The following is a 20,986-nucleotide window of genomic DNA, read 5'->3' as shown; positions in this document are numbered from 1 at the left end:
GAGTGCTTATAGGAGTTTACAAGCAATAAAAATAGCATTGGCATGAAAAAAATACGAAAATGTGCCTAAACCACCTGTTGCACAGCCATGGTGTGTATGGTGCATAGCCTAGGCCCAGGATACCCATGCATGGTGCATAGCCTAGCATGTGCTAATGGTGTTTGAAGGGACTACCTGCACAATTAGCATGTGTTGATGTTAATCAAAGCATATGCTGAGACCAAAGGCTAACATGTCTTGATGGTAGTCGAGGCATGTGCATGTGTCACAGTCCATAAGTTGGTCCAAGCCCAGGGTTCCTTTCAAGTAGGATAACAGTTCTAATTCAAGTGGCAAAGGGTCCAATAGCCAGGAAGACAAGGCCTTGAGGCCTAGGTCACAAGGAGCTAGCCCAAAATAGTGGTATGGGTAATTATCAAGACTTTAGAGGCTCCGACACAGTGTTCATGTTTGGTCAAATTAAACCAATCCCAGATGCAGGCATCAGTAAGTGCTTATATGAATTTACAAGACATAAAAATGGCATTAGCATGGTAGAAATATGTCGATGTGCATGAACCTACCTATTGCTTAATTATGGTGTGCATGGTGCATGGCTCAAGCCTAGGATACCTGTGTGTGGTGCATAGCCCTGTATGTGCTGATGGTGGTCAAGCATATGCCAAGACCCAGGGTGAACATGTCCTAATAGTGATCGAGGCATGCACATGTTTCATAATTCACAAGCTGGTCTAGCCCAAAGGTTTTCTTTAAGCTAAGTAGTTCTAGTTTTAGTGGGACAAGGTCTGATAGCTAGAGGACCAAGTCTTGAGGCCTATAAGAGGTGCAGGTTGCAAGGAACTAGCCCAAAATAGTGGTATGGGCAGTGATTAAGACTCTAGAGGCTCATACATGGCATTTTTATTTGGCAGAATTGAGCCAAGCCTAGGTGTGGGCACTAGTGAGTGCTGATATGAATTTACAAGCTATAAAAATGGCATTGGCATGGTAAAAGTATAAAGATGTGCCTGAACCCACCTATTGCCTAGTCGTGGTGCACATAGTGCATGGTCTAGGCCCAAGACACCAGCATGTGGTGTACATGGTCAAAGCATGTGTCGAAACCAAGGGCCAACATGTCCTAATAATGGCCGAGGCTTGTGCATGTGTCACAGTTCGTAAGCTAGTCCAGGCCTAAAGGTTTTCTCCAAGTCAAGGAGTAGTTCTAGTTCTAGTGACATAGGGTCCAATAGCCAAAGGGACCAGGCCTTGAGGCCTACTAGAGGCCCAAGTCATAGGGAACTAACCTAGAACAATGGTATAGGTAGTGATCAAGACTCCAAAGGCTCAGGCATGGTGTTCATGTTTAGTAGAATTGAGCCAGGCCTAGATGCGAATGTTGGTGAGAGCTTTTATGAATTTACAAGCAATAAAAATGACATTGGTATGACAAAAATATGAAGATGCTCCTAAACCTACCCACTACCCGATCATGGTGCACTTGTTGCCTGGCCCAGGCCTAAGATACCAACATGTGGGGTATGATGTAGCATGTGTTATTGGTGCTTAAAAGAATTTTCCACACAAAAGGCTAGCATGTGCCAATGGTGGTCAAAGCATATATCGAAACCAAGGGCCAACTTGTTCGATAGTGGTTGAGTCATGTGCATGTGTCATGGTTTACAAGGTAGTCTAGGTCCAAGGGTTTTCTTTGAGTAGAAGAGCAGTCCCTATTCTTATAGGACAGGATCTAATAGCCATGGAGACCAAGCTTTGAGGCTTAATAAGGCCCAAGTCACAAGGAACTAACGTGGAACAATGGTATGGGTAGTGTTCAAGACTTTAGAGGCTTAGCCACAGTGTTCATGTTTGGAAAAATTGAGCCAAGCCTAAGTGTGGTTGCTAATAAGTGCTTGTATGAATTTACAAGCCATAAAAATGGCATTGGCATGGTAGAAATATTAAGATGTGCTTGAACCCACCTACTACTTGATCGTGGCACGAAAGGTGCATGGCTTGGGTCTAGGATACTTGTGCGTGGTGCGTAACCCAACATGTGCTAGTGGTGGTCAAAACATGTGTCGAGACTAATAGCCAACATGTCCCATTGGTGGTCGAGGCATGTGTATGTGTCATGGTCTGCAAGTTGGTCCAGGCCTAGGGATTTTTTCTAAGTATGGAGCAGTTCTAGTTCTAGCAGGATAGGTTTCGAAAATTAGGGGGAACCAAGCCTAGAGGCCTATAAAAGGCACAAATCATAGGGAACCAACCCAGAACAATGGTATGGGTAGTGATCAAGACTTTGGATGCTCAAGCATGGTGCCATGTTCAGCAAAATTGAGCTTGGCCTTAGTGTGGGCATTGGTGAGTGCCTATATGAATTTATGAGCCATAAAAATGCCATTAGGACAATAAAAATTTGAAGATGCGCTTGACCCTACCTACTACCCGATAGTGGTGTGCATGGTGCATGGCCCGGGCATAGGATACCCTTGCATAGTGCACAACCTAGCATGTTGCAATGGTGATTGAAGGAACTACCTACACAAAGGGCCAACATTTGCTGATGATGGTTGAAGCATGCACTAAGACCAAGGGCCAACTTGTCTCGATGGTGGTTGAGTTATATGCATGTGTCACAATATACAAGCTGGTCCTAGCCCAATGGTTCTCTCCAAGTCAAGGAGCAGTTCAAGTTCTAGCGAGACAAGGTACAACAATTAGGGGGACAAGCCTTAAGGCCTAGGTCATGAGGCCTAGGTCACGAGAAACTAGCATAGAACAGTGGTATGAGCAGTAATCAAAACTCAAGAGGCTCATACACAGTGTTCAAATTTGGCAAAATTAAGCCATGCCCAGGTGTGGGCATTGATAAGTGATGCATAGGCACATAGTCAGAACTAGGTGCGGGCATTGATGACCGAGGTGTGAGTGCATGGTCAGGCCTAGGTAGGGGTGCATGGCCATACCAAGGTGTGGGCCCACTTGAACACAGTCCTAGGAGGATCATATTTGAGGGCTTCTAGAAGGGCCTAACACAGCAACACAATTTTTGACAAGCTCGAATTATGTTGAGCACTTGAGTTTTGTAGGCTGACTTAGGCCGATGGGGTCAATCTACATGGAGTTTGGCTTGAGATTAAAGCCTATAACCCATGCACTGAGCATCATTTAGTGTCAATGGTAATCGAGGGGCAGACAAGTGCCTTGGGTGGAAGGTTCATGGTACACATGCTGCACCAAGTGTCAGCATTTACCAAAGAGGTGTTTGAGGCAACAACCCATAACAAGGGCCCATTTATATCAATGATGGTCGAGGTAAGTGCCAGCATCTAGCTTTGGTGTCTAAGGTAACATCTCACACCAAGGGGCTAGCATCTACAAATGGTGTTAGATGCAATTGACTACACCAACCAAGGGCCAAATGTTGTCGATGGTGCTCAAGGCAACAACTTGCATTGGGGCCAGCATGTGTCGATGGAGTTCGAGGCAAGTGCCTACACCAAAAGTGAGTCGATCACTATAACAAATACCAAGAGCATTTAATTGTTGTTTACTTGTATGCTCAAGGAAGGGACATTATCACCTGACTAAATCAATTGCAATGGAGAACACCATTCATCCCCAACCCTAGAGAGGTGTGGTGAAAAAAAAAAGTGAGAGGACTTCAGTGGCTATGGTGGGGGGAGGGGTTAATCAATGCAACAAAAAGGTTGAATCTCAGTGGATCATGGCAACAATGCCACTCTGTGACTTACAATACCTTATCGTGTATTTAAGTTATCTACAAAGGATTTTTCCCACCACTCGATAGGAATTGAGCTCCAAGGAGGCTCGTATGGCTTGTTTGCTATGGGTGCTACACCTATGACATGTTCCCTTCAAGGCATAGGCCCCTACTACTGGTCGATAGTTGGGCGATAGATGCATGTGTCCCTTCTAACCTAGATTCTAATGTAGAGGCATTCGGTCATAATCAAACGCATGGTAGCTTCATGCCACTAGCTTTTCAACCAAGTGGGATAACCAAATGCGCGAATCAATGATTCCTCTCGTATTAGGTTGAATTATTATTGTGACGCTACCATTAGTATGGTAAAACTAACCTATCCTATGACAGTGTAAACCTAGCTCAATTCCTTATTGGTGGGTGAACAATCCAACACTTGGTGAATTTTGCTTCACAATGATAGGTAGAGCCAACATTAAAGGATCAAAAAGCAACATCACTATGAACACTTGTCTATCATAAGCTGGTTATCCTTCTGATAACTTTTCTAACACCTATAGCCTCAAATTCTAAAGGTTTACAAGATTAACAGGCCATGCTTTCATAGTTTATTTGTACTGGAAATCAAAATCAAATGAGCTTTTATCCTTTTGTTCCATATGAGATTTCTATTCTCGTTGAGCTCATCTTAGGAAACCTGTATTATCTTTTAACAGATGTGTTACCCCAGCCAAACTCCCCACCTGACAATGTTTTTTACCTTAGTTGATCGATCAAGGTTGGCTTTAGGCCAAATAGAAGGGGTTCTGCCCAGCCTCTGATTCATGGAATAAGTAAAATAATGTTAAAAGTTGTGGTATTTCAATTTTGACTTAGCGCTCCCACTTATCCTACACCTCTCAATTCATTTCAAAAGGTTGGACTAGAGTCAAGCTGAATAGGGTTCCTTGCTGATTTTGCCAAGCCCATTCATTTGATTGTGGTTTCATTGGATAGTAGATAGGAACAATGGGAGTTGTGTTAATCCATTCATGTGCTCACTGATTAGATGATGAGGCATTTGGCCACCATAAGAGAGTCATAGTTAGTCCTGTCGTTTACCCTTACTTGGTTGAGTTCTTCAGTTTGACATTTAGAGCATTGGGCAGAAATCACATTGCATGAGTATTCGTAGGGACTATTGTAATGCTTTGTTTTAACTAAATAGCTAGATTCCCCTTGTCCACATCAATTCTGAGTCGACTGTTCATTGCCTGGGGAAAGCCCTCAAGGAAGCCTTTCCAAGTCCATCCTTGATCAACACACAATGACCTACTGTTGCCATAAGAGCAGCTTGAGTAGTGCATCGACAGTTGATGAGTTTGAGATTAGGACCCCGTGCCTATCCCTCAAACCCAATCCTTTTTTTGAGGTTATGGATCCATTTTGCCGACTTCCTTTGCCTACATTCTTTCGTTGATTAGAGGCTATTCTCTTTGGAGAGTGATGTGATTATGAATATGACCAGGCATGGAGAGCACTCAGTCTTTTAGATTTTCAAGGGTCACTAAGTGCACACCAAACACCATGTGACTTATGATGCTCTTTCAATTGCTGGACCCTATCTTTGGCTGAGCCATTTCTAGGGTGGGCAGGCCATAAATAGAAAAGATAACTCTTCCCAAGGCCCCCTCCAACCCTCTAGACTACCTAATATTGTCGTCAGCCTATGCATCTTGGCTCAAGAATTTTAACTCAATTCCCTTTTAAAGCTCACATTAGACACACTATCAGATGGGCTTCCCCCATCTCTTAGGATTGACTAACCCATGTGCAAGTGTAATTCACATGGAACTTTTCCCCTTTTTAGCATTTAATGTTCTCATTTGAATATTTGCTACTACCACTGAGATTTGCACCGAAGCTGCTCTATGGGGCTCATGCCCCAGGTTTTGTAGTGACCATCATGCCCTTTTACTCATTGGGGCCTAGCCTTTGCCCTTGCCCTGATAGTTGCGTATAGGTCACACATTTAAATGGCATCCATTTTTTAGGCTAGTTAATTCGATAGGTAAGTTGTTACACACTCAGTGGATTTCAACTTTCATAACCCCCATCCTACAATCTTAATCGACCAACACTCTTTATGGGTTCTAGGTTAGCATGCAGTTGGGCACCATAACTCAACTTCCAGTTCATCCCTTATTGCTAGTTTTGCTTACCAAAAATGGCCCACTTAGAGCTCTCGAGTTATGGCACGACTCAATGAAATAGCTGCACTATCCTACCTATTTAAAGTTTGAGTGTAGGTTGAGGGCATTGCATTCTTGATGCCTCTAATCATTGGCTTTACCCTATAGAACTTGCTAAGGGATCTTGCTATCTTGAGGGAAACTTCAAAGGTAACTAGCTACTAGATGGTTCGATTAGTTTTTCACCCCTAAACCCAAGTCAGACAAATGATTTGCACGTTAATATCACTATAGGCCTTCATCAGAGTTTGCTCTAGCTTTACCCTACTCGAGCATAGTTCACCATCTTTTCGGTCCCAACAGGCATACATACACTCGAACCCTTCTCAAAAGATCAAGGTCAGTAAGTGGTGCACCTATGAAGGATCTCACCAATTAGCTTTCTTGCACCTTATGGGTTTTCTAGCTTGTTGACTTGTACGCATGTCAAACTCCTTGGTTCATGTTTCAAGATAGGTCAGATGGAGAGCCTACAGGTACACTGAGATGACTTGTGTTGCATTCCACTATTACAAAAATGACATCTCCATAGGCATATCGAAAGCCCAGGCTTAGGCTGCCACCATGACCCGTATCGGTACATACTTTGAGTCGATCTACAGATTGGCTCTTGCCATTCCATGTCTGACCAAGGTGCATACCCAACCCCTATTTACTTTCCTAATAACTATTTCAAGCACTATTTGAATCTCTTTTCAAAGACCTTTCCATCTTTCTTTTGTGGTACTTTTTTGCTATCGGTCACTCACCTGCGTTTAGCTTTAGATAAAATTTACTGCTTGATTTGGGTTGCATTCCCAAGCAACCTAACTCACGGACTGCACCTCATTGTGGGATAGGGTCCAGGCACAATAGGGCTCTTACCTTTTTGGTGCCCCTTCCTAGTGGAGTTAGGCTTAGTTTACCACTAAAGATGCTTCTCTAGACTACAATTCAGATGCTAGGGGTGCCCGACTCTTAAGCTAGGCTCTTCCTAGTTTGCTTGCCATTACTAGAGGAACCCTAGTAAGTTTCTTTTCCATCGCTTATTGATATGCTTAAATTTAGTGGGTAATCTCACTTGACCTAGGGTGGTGATGCAAGCATTAATTGAGTGATGCAAGGGGCCTGATGGGGTCCAGATATACAATGAGTGCATGTCATAGGAGATGAGGCACATTGAGAGCTTTACTACTAATGGTTGGTGTTGTCATTGCCAAGGACTCACTTTTGGGCCAACCATGATCAATGAGATCATGGGAGGCCCCTTCACCAAATGCCCAATGGGCAAGGGGTGGAAGGGCAACACTGCATGGCACCCAGGTAGACATGCCCTTGGCCTAATGGAATGGGAAGCAACTTGCATTCAAAGATTCAATCATTCATGGGATTCTATAATTCACACCAAGTATCACATTTTGCTACATTCGTCATTAATGAGAGAGCCAAGATATCTATTGCAAATAGTCATTTTGGTTTTTCATGATAGAAAGAGTCATGGTGTTGCCCTCACATACATCATAAATGGGATGGCAATGGCACACATGCTCTTTTTCATTAGGGTTCATTGGTGTGATTCATGTCAGGGGTTCATTATTTAGCCATAGGTAATGATACCAATTGTATCACCCACTTAGAAGGCAAAATGAATCAACCGCTGCACATGCGTGAGGTAGAAAGGGGCTTAGGGCATAAAGGCACCCTCATCCCTAAATGTTTCATTAATGCGTTTATGGGTCATTCATTGAGTAGGTTTCGATAATGATCCTTTTATAGTTTCACTTATGAAAACCTTGTTATGACTACTCCTTCCTCTAAATGATATGGTTTAATGGACTTCTTAAACATCTCTGATAATGAACCATCCATATCACCATGATCCAAACACTTCGCCAGACCATTCAATCAGTAAGAGTGATAGGCGGTGTGTACAAAGAGCAAGAACATAGTCAACATGAGCTAAAAACTCACACTTACTAGGAATTCATCGTTGAAGACTAACAATTGCAATGATCTATCCCCGTCATGATGAAATTTCAAAGATTACTCGAGCCTATCAGCCAAGGCTATAAACTTGTTCAATATATCAGTATAGTGTATAAGCAGCCCAGAACATCTATGGGTGTCATAGACCTAGTATTCCCTCAAACTTCCTTAGCCTAAATGGCCATAGTCCCTTTAAGAAGCTAGCCATGAAGAATCACATCTGTGTAGCTAGTTAGTAGGTTGAGATCTTGTTCATTAATAGAATTAACTAGACAAATCACTCTACCAACTAAGAATGGCCATGCACCACCACCCATAGAATCAAGAAAAAGCTCTCAATCTGTCAATCCTTACTATGTGTAGATCGGGTAAGTTTCCCCATGTTGAGTGAAATTAAGCTATAGGCTCCACTCTTGGTGGTGCCTTTCTATCAATTCCTTTAAGTTTTAGCCCTCTGACCATATTCCCCTTGAAACCCAAAAACTTTGATTTCACATAAGGTACCAATAGAGTCTTAAAAGTAACAGCCATTGATCCCTGGTCGACATCATTTATGGTAAAGACTAGGATGGTATCTGATCATGTTCTAAGCCCTAACTTTCATTCTTGATTAATAAAAATATCCTTGGTAAATGCTTTTGCAGTTGTTTGTCTATTATAAATCCAAGAATTTCACCTTTGACTATGAAATACAAATGCCTCTGATTGTCTCTGTTAATCATTACTCTGATATCGAAGGCCAATGCAATATGACCAAAATCCTATGATGTTATCCCATGCTAATGCATACAAGCAAGGGTCTGCTTTAAGCACTCTAATTTCTTCAAAGTAGCAGTGTCAAAGGAATGACCTAGCCAGTTAAGGCCAAGGGTACATCGCTAGTAGTAGGGACAAGTAAATCGATGCTTATTGTGAGGTAGACTAGATGACTTAACCCTAGCTCTAACTATGAGCTTTTTAATTGTAACAACTTAAATTTGTGCTATTGGAGCTAGAATTACTATGGCTACTGGCACCAAACTTGCCCTCTAATGGATCATCGCTAAAGGATTTAGATTGTACTCATTCCAATTGCGAGACTCATAAAGCTTAATATTATTATTTATTGTCAATAACTCCCTGTGTCAAGATTAGATAATTTCTGCTCCTACTGCCTTCCTTGGATATGGTAGCTATTTTTCAAGCTCCCTTTCCAGAATCAAACCCTAACTCTCCATCACCCATCACCACCATAGTAGGCCACTATCCTAGCATCGAAACTTCATAGGGAAAAATTTTGAATGATGTGTTGCTAGCACAACACTACGGCCATGCAATCCATCAAGTTATCATGAATCATCAAAATAATGGGCAAAGCTCGCGTCGACCTTTTGTCTAATAAATGCATCCCTTTTAGAAGTTTAGGTTTATGCACGTATTAGCTCTAGTATTACTATGGTTATCCAAGTAATAGATACCATCGAATAAGCTATAACTAATTTAATAAGCCATTCATAGTTTCACAATCTGAATTAGTTTATAACACCACATAGGCCTCAATGCACCAACTAAGCAATGAAGGGAGCCAACATGGAGCACAAACATCTTGTATGTCAAGCACATAAAATGCATAGCATTAGATGAATGTTCCACATCTAAGAGCACTATCGAACACCAGTGCACCAATGCAGCCATAGAGGTTTGGGTGGCGTAATTGGGTCACAAGGCATGATTGAGTTTTGACTCAAGGCATGATTGAGTTTTGACTCATAGCCTCTAAGGACATAAGATTGATGAGGTATGGCAAGACATCCGGTTTCCATTGATTTCAGTATGTAGCATCGGATCCTAATTGCACCCTAAAGGTATGATGACCACATAGGGGTAGATTGAAATGGATGATGGGTCAATAGTTTGATGCATCAAGCTTGGAGCCTGCCAACATGCACAACCATAGCACCACTCCTATGCCTATTACTATAAGTGATAGCATCCACACACACTGGTCTATAACCCACCCAATCGAGTATTCGATGAGCAAACAAATGAAATAATGTGCGAGGCCATGCCACAACTGCTTGGCATGGGAAAAACACAAGCAATGTCCACGAGACTGCCCCTACCATCCAATAGGCAACAATGGCATAGCATGATTGAGGTCTGACTCGTAGTCCCTAAGGACATAAGATTGATGAGAGATAGTAAGACATCCAATTTCCATTGATTTCGACATGTGGCATATGATCCTAATTGCACCCTCAAGGTATGATGACCACATAGGGGTAGATTTAAATGGATGATAGGTCAATAGTTTGATGCATCAAGCTTAGAGCCTACTAACATGCAAAATTGTAGCACCACTCTTATGCTTATTACTACAAGTGGTAGCATCCACACACACTGGTCTATAACACCCAATCAATTATTCAATGAGCTAGTAGATGAAACAATGTGCGAGGCCATGCCACAACTGCTTGGCATGGGAGAAACACAAGCAATGTCCATGAGACTACCCCTGCCATCCAATAGGCAACTGTGGCATACACCCTCAATGCTTAGTCTAGCCAAGACTGTACACATAAACTTTATTGTCACCATTCGAATAAGACATTGGTTGATTCTGGAACTTGTTCCTAAGGCCTTGGGTAGCATCAGCTACATGCATGGGCTCGATTAGGCCTAGGCATTTTCATGGTTGATGAGAAAAGACCATGATATTGCCAAATACCCAATAGACTAGGATAGACCAAGCCTGCAACTATAGCTTCTACTTGCACCAACCCAAAGAGCCATTACCTGATTCAAAGACTTGGTTTGGGGTTTAAGGTAGGATTAATTGTAGGCATGGGCTTGAGCTTAGCATAGCCAAGCCCTTTTTACATATGCATGCTAACCGATCTAGGCCATGGATGCCTATGAGTCACCAAAGCAGCTAGTCATCAGACAACATGGCCAAAAGGCATGCATGCCCTAGATTTTTCTCTAGGGATGTTACCATAAATGTACACAATGATAGGCCCATCATGAACACCTAAAGAGCGTTAGAGATTTTATAGATTAAAGGGTCTAAAATGGGGCCACTTTTGTCAAATAGGCATATCCCACACCAAAGGTTTGTATGTGCCGATGGTGGTCAAGGCATGTGCCCTCACCAAGGCCTAGCATGTGCTAATGGTGTTTGAGGCAAGTGCCAGTAGAAAGGGCCAACATGTGTCGATGGTGTTCGAGGTAATTGCCTACACTAAGGGCCATCTTCTACTGATGCTAATTAAGGCATGTGCTCGCATTAGGTCCAGATTATGCTAATGTTAATTGAGGCATATGCTTGCACCAAGGGTTGGCATGTGCTCACACCAAGGGCTAGCATGTGCCAATGGTGGTCGAGGCAAGTGCCCATACCAAAGGCCAGCTTGTGTCGATGGTGGTTGATGCAAGTGCTCATACCAAAGGCCAGCTTGTGTCGATGATAGTCAAGGCATATGCCCGTACCATGTGCCAACATGTTTCGTTGATGGTCAAGGCCTTGGCTAAAGTTTGATTTTAGGCCATGCTACACATGCTAGCCTCGAGCATGTGTTTTTGCCTAAGGCACAATCTTCGAAGCATCATTAGAGAACTTGATCAGTGGCATTAAAGGTTTTGATGATTGTGGGTAGAGGACCAGGGGTGTGTGCACATGATGCGTGATAGGTACTGGTCCTTGACCTTTATATTGGTCCCCTCTCCCTCAAGGAACTTCAACAACTCATACCTCCTTAAAGAGCATAAGAGCTTTTACAAGTTCATAGGCAATAGCCATCCAAGTGTCTGGAATGAGGATGCTTTTTCCAAATGGCCACAAAATCTTCTACATTTCAAATTTTTAGCTAAATATTTTATGAATGCCAACAAAAATACAAGCATCGAGTACCAAATTTAAGGCCAAAACTCTTTTTAAAAAAATTTCAAAAAATCTTAAACCGTGAAAAATTCCAAACATCATGAAAAATAGAAAACAAGTCATCTTGCCATGAAACTTAACATGAAAGCTTATGGGACTATTATACGAATTTACAAGCCATAAAAATGGCATTGGCATGGTAGAAATATAAAGATGTGCCTGAACCCACTTATTGCTCAATTATAGTGTGCATGGGGTGTGGCTAGGCCTATGATACTCGCATGCAGTGCATGGCCCAGCATGTGCTAATGGTATTTAAGGGAATTACTTGTACAAGGGCTAGCTTATGCCAATGTTGATCAAGCCATTTGCCAAGACAAAGGGCTAACAAGTCTTGATAATGGTCTAGGCATATGCATGCACTTAGGGTCATTCTATGTTAATGGTGGTTGAGGCATGTCCATGTGTCATGATCCACAAGCTAGTCTAGACCCAAGGGTTCTCTTTGAGTCAAGGAGCAATTCTAGTTCTACTGGTACTAGGTCTAACATCTAGAGGAACTAGGCCTTAAGGCCTGTTAGAGGCCCAGGTCATAGGGAACTAGCATAGAATAGTGGTATGGGTAGTGATCAAGACTCTAAACACTCAGGGATAGTGTTCAAGTCGAGCAAAATTGAGCTAGGCCTAGGTGTAGTTGCCGGTCCCTTTAACCCATGCTATCAACACTTTTAGTGCTTCTTCTGAGTTACCTGTGGTACCCTCTCTTGTGAAAAATTTGGTTGTACTATAAAACTCATGTTGTGGCACTCTGTTGCCATTGCTTTCCCTTTATCATCTCTTTGAGAGGTCCCAATCCCTTAGCAGTCTCAACTAGCACCTGGTTACTCCTCATTGGGCCCCTTCTAGGGTTGTTTACCATTGCCACTTTACCTTTGGACAACCTCTCTTCCCATTTGATGGTTGAAAGCTTTGGGCACTCCCTAACCCAATGTGGACTGGCACAAAAATAGTAACTCATGGGCCCTATGCCTTTGCTGATAGTTTGTCAATCTTGCTAAATCTAGGCTTCCTCGTAGCCTTTTCCTTTCTTAAGGAATTACCATCGGTGTCTCCCCCACTCTCTCAATTTTTTTTTGGCCTTGAAAACTTGCTGCACTCAACCTGAGTCAATGATTCTATAGCAACTCTAGCCCAACTCAACTTTTGAATGCCTTTTCATAGTAGCTTGAACTTGACCTACAGCACTAGTTTATTAATGAAATGCTTAGGCACCTTCACTCTTGATCATAAGCTTGCATCAGTAACCACAGTTGCTCATAATATAGCATGGTCAACTTTGAGCCTAGCTAGCTCTTCTCACAAGATTGTCACTATGGACTCCAATGCCTTATTATATTGCATGAGCTTCTCTAGTGCCTTATTCAAGGGTCCTTCAACATCTCTAAACCAATCTATTATTTGCCAAATAACCTCCCACACTTCGTTAATCGAGTGTTTGTTGGCACATATCTTTCTAAAGCTTTCTGCGACTTGTCTGTGGGTGGGCATTCCTCAAGCACCTCTTTTTAGCCTCTTCTCTATCTTCCCTAAACATGCTATAGCCCAAAACATGCTTGCACAACTTACCATAGTTCTTGCACACCACACTACAATGCCTTTATGCAAGTCCCCTAACTTGCACCAAGCCAACTCTGGCTCTTCACACTGACTTTAGCTCTTATGACAACTCTAGCTCCTCATGTCATGAGTGGGGATCTGTTGCACACTTTGAACTAAGGCTCTGGTCACCATCTTTGGTTTGATCCAGGCTTTGATACCCCTTAGTATTTGGTTTTGCTACCTACTCCTAGCTCCCCCAAACTAGACTTTGATACAACTTGTCATACGTTGAGACTCAAGCTCTAGGATCGCATAAGCTCCATAATAGGGGAATGAACACTTTTACATCCCAGATTAGTCTAACACAAAAAACAGTGCATGATCACTCTAGACTACAGAGTTGGCTACCCAGTACATTGCAAAATAAAAAGGTATAATGAGTGTTTAAAGAAAGGCTAAAAGAACAATAGAAAGTTTAAGGCAAGAGTAAAGATGTTATTACTTAATGGTTCTAGTGTGTGTGTAATGAGGATGGGGGACTCTCTTTTTATAGCTGAGTCCCCCTTATAATCAGAGCTTAAAATACATTCTTAAACTCTAGAGATTACAATCCTTGATTTTAGGGGATTTGGTGCTATTGCATGATCTTTGACTTATTAAATCATGCTAAGCACCAGGCCTTCTAAAAACCCTTAAATATAATCCTTCTAGGACTGTATTCATGTATGCCTAAGCTTGGGCCTGACCATGCACCCATACCTTGATCATTAGTGCTCATGCTCGAGTCTAACTAGGTGCCCACCCATTGTTCACTAGTGTCTGTCCCTGGGCTTGGCTCAATCTTGCCTAACCTTATCCCTTTTCCTAAGCTTCTAGAGTCTCAATCAATACTTGCCCCATTGTTCTAGGCTAGTTCCATGTGACTTGAATTTTTAATGCACCTTATGACCTAGTCCCTTAAGCTATCAGACTCTATCCCATTAAAACTTGTACTGCTACTTAACTTGGAAGGAACCCCTAGGCCTAGACCAGCTTGCAAACCATGACACATGCACTGAGGGTCATTGGGTGATGATGGTGGTTGAGGCATGCACATGTGTCATGATCTGCAAGCTGGCCCAAGCCCAAGGCTTTTTTTCAAGTCAAGGAGCAGTTTTAGTTTTAGCGGGATCGGGTCTGACAACTAAGGGGACCAAGCCTTGAGGTGTACTAGAGGTCTAGGTCACAGGGAACTAGCCTAGAATAGTGGTATAAGTAGTGATCAAGACTCTAGAGGCTCAGGCATGGTTTTCAAGTTTGGCAAAATTGAGCTAGGACTAAGTGCTAGTGTTGGTGAGCACTTATATGAATTTACAAGCCATAAAAATGGCATTGGCTTAGAAAAAATGTACAAATTACTTGAACCCACCTACCGCTCAATTGTGATTCCCATGGTTCATGGTCCGAGCCTAAGATGGGATGACCCAGCATATGCTGATGGTGTTCAAAGGAACTACCCACACAAAGGGCCAGTATGTGCTGATGATGGTCAAAGCATGTGCCAAGACCGAGGCCCAACAAGTCTCGATGGTGGTCAAGGCATGTGCATGTGTAATGGTCCACAAGCTAGTCTAAGCCTAGAGGTTCTCTTTGAGTTGAGGGACAATTCTAGTTCCAACAACATAAGGTCCAACAGCCACAAGAACTTGTTCTTTAGGCCTATTAGAGGCCCAGGTCATGGGGAACTAGCCTATAATAGTGGTATGGGTAATGATCAAAACTCTAAAGGCTAGGAAATGGTGTTCATGTTTGGCAAAATTGAGACAATCCCAGGTAAAGGCATTGGAGAGCGCTTATATGATTTTACAAGCCATAAAAATGGCATTGGCTCTATAGAAATAAGATGTGCCTAAATCCACCTACTGCTCGGTCATGGTGCATATAGTGCATGGCCTAGGCCCAGGATATGTATGCATGGTGCATGGCCTAGCATGCACCAATGGTGGTTAAAGCTTGTGCCAAGACTAAAGGCTAACATGTCCCAATACGGGTCAAGGCATGTGCATATGTCTAGTCCACAAGCTAGTCATGCATAGGGGTTCTTTTCAAGATGAGGTGCAGTTATAGTTCTAGCAGGATAGGGTCTGATAGCCAGAGGGCCTATTAGAGGCCCAGCTCATGGGGAACTAGCCCAAAATAGTGGTATTAGTAGTGATCAAGACTCTGAGGCTTAAGCACATTGTTTATGTTCAACAAAATTTAGCCAAGCCTATGTGCAGGCACTAGTGAGCACTTATATGAATTTGTAAGCCATTAAAATGGCATTGGCATGGCAGAAATATAAAGATGTGCTTGAGCCCACTTATTACCTAGTCATGGTGTGCATGGTGCATGGCCGATGCAAGGATACCCGCACATGATGCATGGCCCAACATGTGCTAATGTTATTTTAGGCAACTACCCATACAAAGGGCTAACATATGTTGATAGTGGTCAAAGCATGTGTTGAGTCCAAAGGCCAACATGTCTCATAATGGTCGAGGCACGTGCATGTGTCACAGTCCATAAGTTGGTACTAGCTTAGGGTTCTCTCTAAAGTAGAAGAGTAATTCTAGCTCTAGTAAAACAAGGTCTGATAGGTAGAGGGACCAGGCCTTAAAGCCTACTAAAGGCCTAGATCATGGGGAACTAGCCCATAATAGTGGTATGGATAGTGATCAAGATGCTAGAAGCTCAGGCATGGTGTCCAGGTTTAGTAGGATTGAGCCAGGCCTAGGTGCGGTTATTGGTGAGTGATGCACTAACACATAATCAGACCCAAGTGCAAGCACTGATGAATGAGTTGTAAGCACATGGCCAAACCTAGGTGTGAGCATGCTTGAATATAGTCATAGGAGGAGTAGTATATATGGGCTTTTAGAAGGCCCAATACTATAACACAATCTTTGATGAGCTAAAATTATGCTAAGCACTTGAATTTTGTATGCTAACTTAGGCAAATGGAGTTAATTCCCTGTCCAAGGCCACACAGAGTTTCACTTAAGACTAGAACTCATGACACATGCACCGAGCATCATTTAGTGCCAATAGCGATCAAAAGGCAAACAAGTGCCTTAAATGGGAGGGTTATGGTACACATGCCACACCAAGTGCCAACATCTACCAAAGAGGTGTCCAAGGTAACAACCTACACCAAGGGCCCACTTACACAAATGGTGGTGAAGGTAAGTGCCTATGCCAAGTGCTAGCATCTACTAATGGTGTCCTAGGCAACATCCCATACTAAAGGGCCAACATCTGCTGATGCTTCTTGAGGTAATAGTTGGCTTGCATCTATCGATGGTGTTAGATGCGATAGCCCATACCAACCAAGGGTTGGATGCTATCGATGGTGTTCAAGGTAAGAACCTGTGCCATGGGCTCCAACCTTAGACTCAAAATCCGTGTGGCCTTAGGCTTGGAATCACCTCCTTCTTGCCTAAGTCAGCCTAAAACACCAGCGTACGGGCACTAGAACAATGAGAAGGGCTAATTGCGCAAGTTTGAGAGAAACGGGAAAACAAGATAGTTTACTAAAATATACTTTGTATTCACTGAAATAGAAGTGTATGATGGTGTACAAATGAGGGTAGAGCAGCCCTCTATTTATAGTTTAGGCTCTCAGCTACACTTATGGCTAAATCCCTAGAATCAAGGCTAAAATCAAGGAATTACGAAGATTACAATCAATCAAGATTCTATCTCCTGATTCTAAGGGTCAACCAAATCTACCAGAAGGCTATTGCTGATCTTATGATCTTCTAGAAGATCCTCTTACGTACCTCTCATTTTGGGACCTACTAAATGTGGTTCGAGCATCATGCAAGCCAGGCCTTGGCCTTACGGGCTGGCTTGTAGGCTATGCGGGCATTTTGGCTTTCCCTCCAAGGCCTTGTGCGCTAACTCCTGCTAGTGCACTGGGGGTGTAGGCCTCAACCTCAGGTGCGCTTGCTGATTGTCATGAGCCAACCTTGTATAGGGCCATGACCGGGGCTTAGGTTGTCATGAGCCACCCATGTATAGGGCCATGACTGGGTAGATCTCTTGTGCTAGGAAAAGTGTCCCCATTTGAAACATTGTAATAGTTAGTAGTAGCATAGCTCTAAAATCTCTAAGGCTCTTTAGGGGGGTAAGCAGGCAGCATCCTGTTGGGTTATCTCACCGGTCATGATCGAGCCTAAGCCATCCATCAAGGGCTACCTCCCTGGCCCTGGCGATGGTGGGAAGTCCTGATGTAATATCTTCAATTTTAATGAAATTCACATTCAATTTGAATGTTTTGATTGTTGCCTTGATGTGTTTTTTCTTTTATCGATGTGAATGTGCCTTCTTGTGTGTGTGCTTGGGATTGGTCCCGATATGATTATGTCTTATTACGTATGCTAGGGACTAACTATGGCTTATGGTTATTTGTTCAGACATCAAATTATTGAGGGCTGGCTTGGGTGGGAGCGTCCATTCAAGTGCCGTACGGGCTATTGCTTGTTGAGAGAAAGCTTAGTCTGTGTCACGTGGTATCAGAGCATAGTTGAAAAATGCTAGAAATTGGATGAGACGGCCACAAGTGGTGGACCTAATTATCAATAGAGACTTGAGGAACTTGAGGCCACGGTGGCCACAGTGAAAACTCACATGGTGACTAAAGATCAATTGAGGGAGATCGAGACAACCCAGCGAGAGTTGTTCGATACTCTCCACAATGTGAGTGAAGAGGCTAGAGATGCCTTGAATGTTCTCCAAAGGGAGTTTGAAGAGCTCAGAGCACAAGTGAGCATCATACAAATGGCTGTGGCCAGATCAGGTTTGAGGTCGATGAAAAGGGGAAAAAGGGCCAAAGTGCAAGAGCTTTGATGTTATGAGGGGGCAAGGGATGCCAAGGAGCTTGAAAACTTCCTATTTGACATGGAATAGTACTTTCAAGCTGTACACACAGATTCAAAGGAAGACAAGGTAGCAATGACATTGATGTACCTCACAGGGAATGCCAAGCTATGGTGGCACTCCAAGTTTGTCAACGATGAGTGCCCGATTAAGACTTGGACGAACTTGAAACAAGAACTAAGAAACCAGTTTTTCCCTAAGAATGTGGAGTATATGGCTCGAATAAGACTTTTGAGAATTGGTGCAAATAGGAACGGTGTGAGAGTTTGTAAGGAGTTTTTCTACCCTGATGTTGGATATTCGAGACATGTTTGAAAAAGACAAGATGTTTTATTTTCTTGAGGGCCTCAAGCCTTGGGCCAAGACAGAACTACAAAGATAAAAAGTACAAGACGTGGCCATGACCATGGCTGCAGCTGAACATCTCCACGATTATAATGATGGCTCTTCAAAATGGAAAAATCCTCCATCAGCTGGCAGTAGCTTCAACTTTGGGAGTGGGAGAAAGATGACTAGGTTGGATCGGCCCTTCAGTGGGGGATTAGACAGGAGGTCCTTTGGTAGAGATAGCACCCAACCTAAGATGGCAGTGATTTTCAAGCCTAGGCAACCACTGGCTTGCTTCCTATGCAAGGGGCCGCATCAGGTGGTCGAATGCCCACATAGGGGAGCCCTTAATGCCTTAAGAGCCTCATCTTAAGAGTCTATAAAAGCACCAGAGAGCATTAAAGAAGTTGAAGAGGAGCCAGCCAGGATGAGTTAAATAAGGTTCCTCAATGCCCTCCACACCAACTAAGCGTAATAAAGAACAGGGTAGAGGCCTGATGTATGTGAACTTAATGATCAATGAGAAGGCTACTAGGGCCATGGTAGATACGGGTGCAACCGATACCTTTATCACACTAGAAGAAGCAAAGAGGTGTGGTCTCTAGGTTAGCAACGACTATGGGTGAATGAAGGCGATTAATTCCTCAGCCTTTGCGATCAGTGGAAGTTCCAAGAATGTGATGATCAAATTGGGGCCATAGGAAGGGAAGGTAGACTTTACAGTTTCCCCCATGGATGATTTTGATGTCGTCCTCGGATTAGACTTCATGATGTTGGCTCAAGTGATCCTTATCCCCGTCGTTAGCTGCTTATAGTTCTTAAGGGAACACCCATGTGTGGTGCTAGCCACTATCTTGCCAAAGAATGGGAAGAAAATGATTTCATCTTTACAGTTCAAGAAAGGGGTAAAGATAGGGGAACCCTCATTTGTGGCCATGCTGATTTACAAAGAAGGGTTGAGAGTGGAACTGATACCCAATGGCATGGAAAAAATGTTGGAAGAATTCGAAAAGGTGATGCCAGAGATGTTGCCTAAGGTTCTACCTCCTCAACGAGCCGTAGACCATGAAATTGAGCTCTTTCTAGGAGTTAAACCCCCTACTAGAGCCCCTTATCGCATGACCCTACCAGAGTTGGTCGAACTAAGGAAATAGTTAGATGAACTTCTACAGGTCGGGTTCATTAGACCATCAAAGGCTCCTTTTCGAGTGCTAGTGCTATTTCAGAAGAAACATGATGGAAGTTTATGATTATGTGTGGACTACAGAGCCCTAAAAAAAGTCACCATGAGAAACAAATATCCTATCCCTCTTATAGCAGATTTGTTCGATCAACTGAGCCAGGCCAAGTACTTTTCCAAATTGAACTTGAGATCTGGCTACCATTAGGTCAGAATCGCTGAGGGAGATGAGTCAAATACCACTTGTGTAACACGGTATGATGGATTTGAATTCCTTGTTATGCCTTTTGGATTGACTAATGCTCCTACCACATTTTCTACATTGATGAATCAGGTGTTCCATGACTACCTAAACAAATTGTAATCATCTATTTAGATGACATAGTGGTATATAGCTCAACTCTAGAAGAACATCAAGAACACTTGTGCCAGGTGTTTCAAAGACTACAAGACCACCGGTAAGATGTGAAAAGGGAGAAGTGTGCATTTGCTCAGACCCAAATCCATTTTCTTGATCACATTGTCAAACGTGGCCACATTCGAATGGACATGGAAAAGGTTAGGGCCATCAAGGGGTGGATAACACCAACGAATGTTAGTGAACTTCGCTCATTTTTAGGACTAGCCAACTATTATAGAAGGTTTGTAGGAGGGTACTCTCGCAAGACCACTGCCCTTATGGAGCTATTGAAAAAGGATCATAAATGGTGTTGAACAAGTGAGTGCCAAGAGGCCTTTGAGGGATTAAAGGATGCTATTATGAAAGATCCCATCCTAGCTCTCCCTGATATTGAAAAGCCTTTTGAAGTTCAGACGAATGCTTCTAATTTTGCTATTGGAAGAGTGCTTTTACAACAACATCACCCAATAGCATTTGAAAGTAGAAAGCTAAGTGAAGGTGAGAGAAAATATACGGCCCAGGAAAAAAAGCTCCTAGCGGTAGTTCACTGCTTGAGGGCTTGGCGACATTATTTGTTGGGTTCACACTTTGTCGTGAAGACAGACAATGCGGTCGTTAGCCATTTTCTCACCCAACCAAGGCTTACAGTGAAACAAGCTAGATGACAAGAATTTTTAATGGAGTTTGACTTTTGTTTTGAGCACACCGCTGGAAAGACCAATCAAGCAATGGACAGAGTTAACAACCCTTAGAAGAATTGCCCCAATGGGGCTAGCAAAGTCACAACAAACATTCACAAGTTAATTGAAGATCATTT

The 20,986-nt window shown here is 42.9% G+C and overlaps 3 pseudogenes; all 3 read right to left on the bottom strand.

The window, feature by feature from the left end:
* Positions 1-3,670: 3,670 nt before the first annotated feature.
* Positions 3,671-7,014, bottom strand: LOC149517879 (25S ribosomal RNA; annotated as a pseudogene).
* A 218-nt stretch (positions 7,015-7,232) lies between these two features.
* LOC149517878 (5.8S ribosomal RNA) lies at positions 7,233-7,388 on the bottom strand (annotated as a pseudogene).
* A 290-nt stretch (positions 7,389-7,678) lies between these two features.
* LOC149517877 (18S ribosomal RNA) lies at positions 7,679-9,505 on the bottom strand (annotated as a pseudogene).
* Positions 9,506-20,986: the final 11,481 nt, after the last annotated feature.

Source organism: Durio zibethinus, chromosome 8, assembly GCF_047325235.1.
Source record: "Durio zibethinus cultivar Kanyao isolate XHJ-2024 chromosome 8, ASM4732523v1, whole genome shotgun sequence".
NCBI lineage: Eukaryota > Viridiplantae > Streptophyta > Magnoliopsida > Malvales > Malvaceae > Durio > Durio zibethinus.
The sequence above is the reverse complement of the archived record's forward strand: the minus strand, read 5'-3'. Positions and strand labels throughout refer to the sequence as shown.